At 33.7% G+C, this 6,525-nt stretch overlaps 1 pseudogene; it reads left to right on the plus strand.

Moving 5' to 3' along the window:
* The first annotated feature begins 4,129 nt into the window (after positions 1-4,129).
* On the plus strand, positions 4,130-5,630 carry LOC143541811 (anthocyanidin 3-O-glucosyltransferase 2 pseudogene; annotated as a pseudogene).
* The last annotated feature ends 895 nt before the right edge of the window (positions 5,631-6,525 follow it).

Below are 6,525 nucleotides of genomic sequence, written 5' to 3' on the forward strand. Positions count from 1 at the left end.
TTTAGATTGTAATTTTGTTAAAGTTTAAAAAGGTGATGTTGGTAACACCAAAAAAATAAACAAAGATATATTAGATTTTAATCCTCTTATTTTTAATATTGGCTTTGAACAAAATTGTCAATTTTGATCAAATTGAAAGATGTGTAATCTTGGTTGAGTAGGCGTTGGTGATGGTGGTGATGATAACGGTGGAGATGGGTGGGGTGGTGACTTCAGAGAGTATATATGAGCGACAACGATGGTGTGGTGGCAACATGTAGCTATAGCGGCATATAGTGACATTGAGTAGAGGTGTAAAAATCGGGTTTTTTCTAATACCCGGGTTCGGGTATGGAAGCGGTTTCGAGTATGATCGGGTATTGGAAAATCGGGTATTGAGAGAAACCGGGTAGGGTTCGGTTAGGGTACTGAGGAGAAAAATCAACCCTATGTACCCGGGTAGGGTATGATTGGGTTCGGGTATTGGAACCTGGTACGACCGGGTATTAATACCCGGTTTTGAATTTGTAATTTTTTTTATACATTTTTTAATTTGTTTAAAATTTAAATTTGCTTTGTAATTTATAAAAATAATTAAACGATATTACAAAAACCATAAATCCACTTAATTACAAATTATTTACTTAGTAATACGCATATAAAAAAAATTAAACATAAAAGTTGTGAAGTAAACATAAAAATATACTTTTAAAACTCATGTATTATTTCGGGTATTAGAAAATTGGTATCGGGTATAGGGTATGACCGGGTCCGGGTATATACGGGTATAAATCGGGTACGGTTCCGGGTACGGGTATTGACCTCAAAATACATACCCTATCCATACCCTACGGGTAGGGTCGGTTCCGGTTTTGAGTATAAAATATCCGGGTATAAAAAAAACCGGTTCCGGGTATTTTTTTTCGGGTCCGATTCCGGGTACGGGTTTTGTGCACCTCTAACATTGAGTAGTGTTGTCGTGGTTAGACGCGTTTAAACTATTTCAGTTTACGTTTCTTTTAACCTAATTAATATCATTATGCCTTTAAGAAAATTAGATTATTGATTTTGTAAAACTGACTTTAAAATCATATTTAGTACTCTCTCTGTCCTATTAAAAGTGCCATGATGATTTGAAAAACACAAAGTTCAAGGTAAATTAAATGATTATTTTTTTTGCTTAAGAAAATGATGATAATATCCTTAGAAATTGGGTCAATCAATATTGTTTATTAATGTTAGTTGTGTGTGTTTATGGATAAACTTGAAAATTGGCTAATAAATTTTGAAAATAGACATTTGTAATGGGACAAAAAAAACATATAAACTTTTAATGGGACGAAGTGAGCAAATCTTAAGGTGTTCACGTTGTCATGTACGTTGTCATGTGGGTTCAGTGTTTGATTTGTATTTATTGCTGAAGATGACCTTGACTATAAGAAATGGTAAATAATTGTACACAAATCAATATCATCATAACTTAACTGGGCCCACTAAGTACACTTAGAGCAGCACAACGTGCTCCACCACCCGAGTCCGAATCTAGGTGGTGAAGCACGAACGAGGAAGGTGTGGACTTTGGCGTTGTGTGACGAAGTCCATGCGAGTAAGGTTCTTGTCTGCAAACTTCGTGGCGGACAAAGAGATGGGTCACCTCTCACTTGCATATATATATATATATATATATATATATATAGATTAGGAGAACATTTTTGAAATTGAGAACTATGAGAACCATTTTAGACCAAAAAAAACCCAAAAATAAAAAAAAGTCATAAAATAAAAAAACACAAAAATCAAAAATGTAAAAAAACCAAAATTTTTATTTTACCATCCCGATTTCATAAAAAAAACTTGATTTAGCTAAATTATATACACATATGTATAATATATAAATATATGTCCATTTACATGTTTTTTTTGTACACATGTGTATAATTTAAGATAAATGATACTATACATATGTGTATATTACGTAACTAAAGATTATATAAAATTATACATATGCGTATAATACGACGTTTTTTTTATTTTTTTTATTTTTCTTTTATTTTTTTATTTTTTTTTAATTAAACTGGAATGAAATATAAGAATTTTGGTTTTTTTACCTTTTTAAAATTTTTATTATTTTTTGTTTTTTATGATTTTTTTAAAGGTGTTTTAGTGGTCCAAAATGGTTCTCAAAGTTCTCAATTTGCAAAGGGTTTTCTTAGAATCCTTACCCCCCCCCACACACACACACACACATATATATATATATATATGCTAAGTAATTGTACACAAATCAATATCATAAGTAGGCGAATTGGATTTCAAAAATCTTAACATAGAAAATTGATGTCACCGGTTCCAACTTTCACACTGTTTGTTTTCATTGGGTACCCGTTAAAAAAACTTAACAACATTAAGTTTTCTCAAATTTCAAATTGATATTTTAGGGCTTTCGTTCGGAATGGGGATACGAATCGATTGATGTAAAACTTACCTCAAAACGGTGATCCAAATGATTAAAGGATGCTTCAATTCCGGTGTGTAAACTTTTAATTAACAAAAATCAAGTTGTTTAGAGCACCGTTTCGAGGTAAGTTTTACATCAATCGATTCGTATTCTCATTCCAATCGAAAACCCTAAAACATCAAGTTGAAATTTAGAAAAAACTTAACTTTGTTAAGTTTTTTTTTTAACAGAGGTCCAACGAAAACAAATTGTGAGAAAATTAGGACTAGCGATAGCTATTTTTTAAGTTTGGATTATTATTGACCAACTGCATTAAGTTGGGATTATTAAAATCCAATTCGCTTAACTTAAACCTTAACCCATTTATGCTTTAGCTTTCCGAATAGTCACATGGCTAGGTGTCCTTGAAGAGAGTCTGGCCTTACTCGTGTTTCACGATCTCACCATAATCTCATACAAGTTATCATTGTTAGTTCAATAGGATTCGACACCGACATGATATTTCTCTCCAATTAATTTCCCTACATCTTTTGTCATTTGAAAGTAGTTACATATTCAAACATCTTGATTAATAGCCTAGATAATGATAGAGGTTTACTTAGTCTTGACTCTTTTAAGTTTTAATCAACTTCGGTTTGATTTTTGTTTTACATAATCAACTTTATTTGGCCAGGACCACTTGGTTAAAAATTGATTCTATGTTAAACTAGTTACTTATAGTCTCTTATTAGTAATTTCCATTTTAAATAAAAATCTAATGTCCAAACCCAAATAAATTTGAAGAATTGACACACATTTTTACTTAGTTTCGGGCTCTCAAAATGGTTGGGCCGCAATATTTTATACGAAAAAACCGTATCAAAAACCGAATAAAATCCAATCTATCAATATCTTGGGTATTTTTTTAGGCCTGAATAGCAAAATCGAAAAAATCATATCCAAAACCGAATAAAACCCAAAAACCGAAAATCGTAAACCCAAAAAATCGAAACCGAGTTGTTAAATTTAAAAAAAAAACCTCAAATTTGATTTGTAGTTCAGTTTTAGCCCAAAAACGCACGCACACCCTAGGTAACTTATGGCTCTTGACTTATTTTATGTGTTAGAGCATTCTCAACCCATTCTCTAAAGTTGCAAACCCATATAATTTAGGGTAAATTTTAAGAAAATCATCAAAATCACCTCTCCAATCCATTCCCTATTATATAGATGAGTTATATGGCAACTAAAGTAAATCCCTAAATATAGAGACTCATTTTTGATCCATACCATATAATATATCATATATCTCCCAATCACCATTTACTATATAATAAGACAAAAGAGAAAAAAATAATAAAGAATTAATTTATGGATATGAATAGGGAATAGAACGTGGAAGAATTTTGAAAAATGATAGATAAATTTATGAAATGATGTTTTTTAGCTAAATTATAGAGAAAAATATATGAAATGGAACGTGAATGCTCTTAAAGTCTATGCCATGAAAAAAAATTGTGATGTGAAATGCAGAAGACTCTACAAAAGAAGATTGAATGGCTCTCAGCCTCTCACTTACCTCATTTATCTTCATTATTGCATATTGAATACGGCATCTAATTTAACCAGAACAAACATCCTTGTGGACTCTATATGATGTACAATAGTATCCTTGTGGATATAAGTTTCACAAGCACATAAATTAAGAAGACCAAACATCAAACAAACCAAAACAAAAATGGCAAATATAGTTGCAAAGCTTGTATTCATCCCTGCTCCTGGCCTTGGTCATATCATGTCAACCATCGAAATCGCAAAGTTATTAGTGAATCGAGACTAACGTCTCTCCATAACCGTCCTCATCATCAAGTCTCCCGGCTCGAGTTCTAGCTCGGCTAGCAACACCTACATTGGATCAATATTAGCTGAAACTAGTATGGATCGAATATCCTTTATTGAACTCCCTCAAGATGAAATCTCACCGAGTGACTCAAAACATCCCTTAACTTCTTTCAATGAATTCATCAAGAGTCATTGTAAATATGTTAGAAACATTGTGGCTGACATGATACGTCAATCGGGTTCAGGACGAGTCGCGGGGTTTGTGATCGACATGTTTTGCACTTGCATGATAGATGTGGCTAATGAGTTTGATGTTCCAACACACGTGTTTTTCACTTCTAATGCTGGTTTTCTTGGGTTCAAATTACATATTCAAACACTATGTGATGATCAGAACCAAGATATTATCAAGTTGAGCCACTCGGACACCGAGATACAACTTCCAACGTTTGTTAAACCGGTGCCAACGAAGGTCTTTCCAGCCGTGGTTCAGACTAGAGAAAGTCTGGACTTTGTTCTGTCGATAGCTCGAAGATTGAGAGAGGTCAAAGCAATAATTGTAAATTCATTCTTGGAATTGGAAACACACGCAATCGAGTCGTTATTATCTGACTCCACCATCCCGCCGGTGTATCCAGTGGGACCCATACTCAACCTAGAAGGTGGCTCCGGTGGTTCAGGTGCCAGAAATTCATTAGACGATGATATCATCGCGTGGTTGGATAATCAACCGCCGTCCTCGGTTGTGTTCTTGTGTTTTGGGAGTATGGGTAGTTTTGATGAGGTTCAAGTGAAGGAGATAGCACGTGGTTTAGAGCAGAGTGGCCACCGTTTCCTGTGGTCCCTACGTCAGCCCGCGCTAGTGGATCAAAAATCTAAAGTCACCCATGACTATGAGGATCCAAGAGTGGTCTTACCGGAAGGGTTTCTAGAGCGAACGGTTGGGATTGGAAAAGTCATTGGGTGGGCCTCGCAAGTGGCCGTGCTAGGTCACAGTGCAGTCAGAGGGTTTGTGTCTCATTGTGGGTGGAACTCTTTGTTGGAGAGTTTATGGTTTGGTGTACCTGTGGCTACTTGGCCTTTGTATGTTGAGCAACAGATTAATGCGTTTGAAATGGTGGTGGAGTTGGAATCGGCGGTGAAGATCAAATTGGATTATAAAAGGGATGTGGTTAACCCCACGGCGGCTACGATTATAGTCACGGCAGGTGAGATAGAAAGAGGGATAAGGCGGGTGATGGAGGATGATATGGTTAGAGCGAAAGTGAAAAAGATTAGTGAGAATAGTAGATCGACTTTGATGGAGGCAGGTGGTTCATCGTATTCCTATATTGGTTCTCTCATTCAAGATGTTATAACAAATGTCTCTTAATATCAGTTTTTCTTGTTAATGTTTTAACAGGTGATGTTGGTAACACCTAAAAGATAATAAAAGATTTATTAGATTTGGCAGTGGCAGTTGCTTTGTGGTAGCTTTTGCCTTTTGGATTATTTTTTTCTGATAACTTAAAAAATGATTTTATAAAATAGTGCTCATACAAATCTACGACTCGGTCTAGATTTTGTTTAATACTGATTTGTGCATAGTGATATACAAGTTATTGAAATAATTCTTTTTATAAGATGTTTTTTATTTTAAAAACAAAGTTAACTTTGTTCTTAAAACATTCTTACAAATTGAACTTTTTTTTTCTATATCTAACACATATAATATGAATCATATCGTATTTATAAGAAGCATTTACAGGTTTATAAATCATATCGTTTCTAGGCTTCTAGCTATTGTTCAACCCCTATCATACACGAGTCTATAACCTAGTTCATCGATATCATATATACTCGTTTATAACAAATGCCATACATTTTTTTTAGTAACCATACCAAATATAGGATAAAACTAACAATTGAACGAGCATTGCTGATTACATTACATACATGATTGTAAATCGTGTTTATATCCGGACCTAATATCGATCGGATATAGAGATATTTGATAGTTTGTTTAAATTACCTTTTCTTATTTCCCATTATTTTCTTACTATTTTAACTTTTATACAGTTTCACAATAACCCAATATATGTTAACTACTGGACCCGAATATTTGGATTATTGTTGTTTAATTACATTTAGGGCATGTTTATCAAAACTAGCCGATAGTTGTAGCTGGTAGCTGTAATCTTTTAGATATATTTAGATGTCTAACAAAGCTGAATGGGCATAACTAAAAACAATAATAGTAAATGTATTTATTTTGAAAGCTTTAAGCT

Source organism: Bidens hawaiensis, unplaced genomic scaffold (genome assembly GCF_021521415.1).
Source record: "Bidens hawaiensis isolate Kalapana, Puna unplaced genomic scaffold, B.hawaiensis_p1.1 tig00012650_1, whole genome shotgun sequence".
Classification (NCBI taxonomy): Eukaryota; Viridiplantae; Streptophyta; class Magnoliopsida; order Asterales; family Asteraceae; genus Bidens; species Bidens hawaiensis.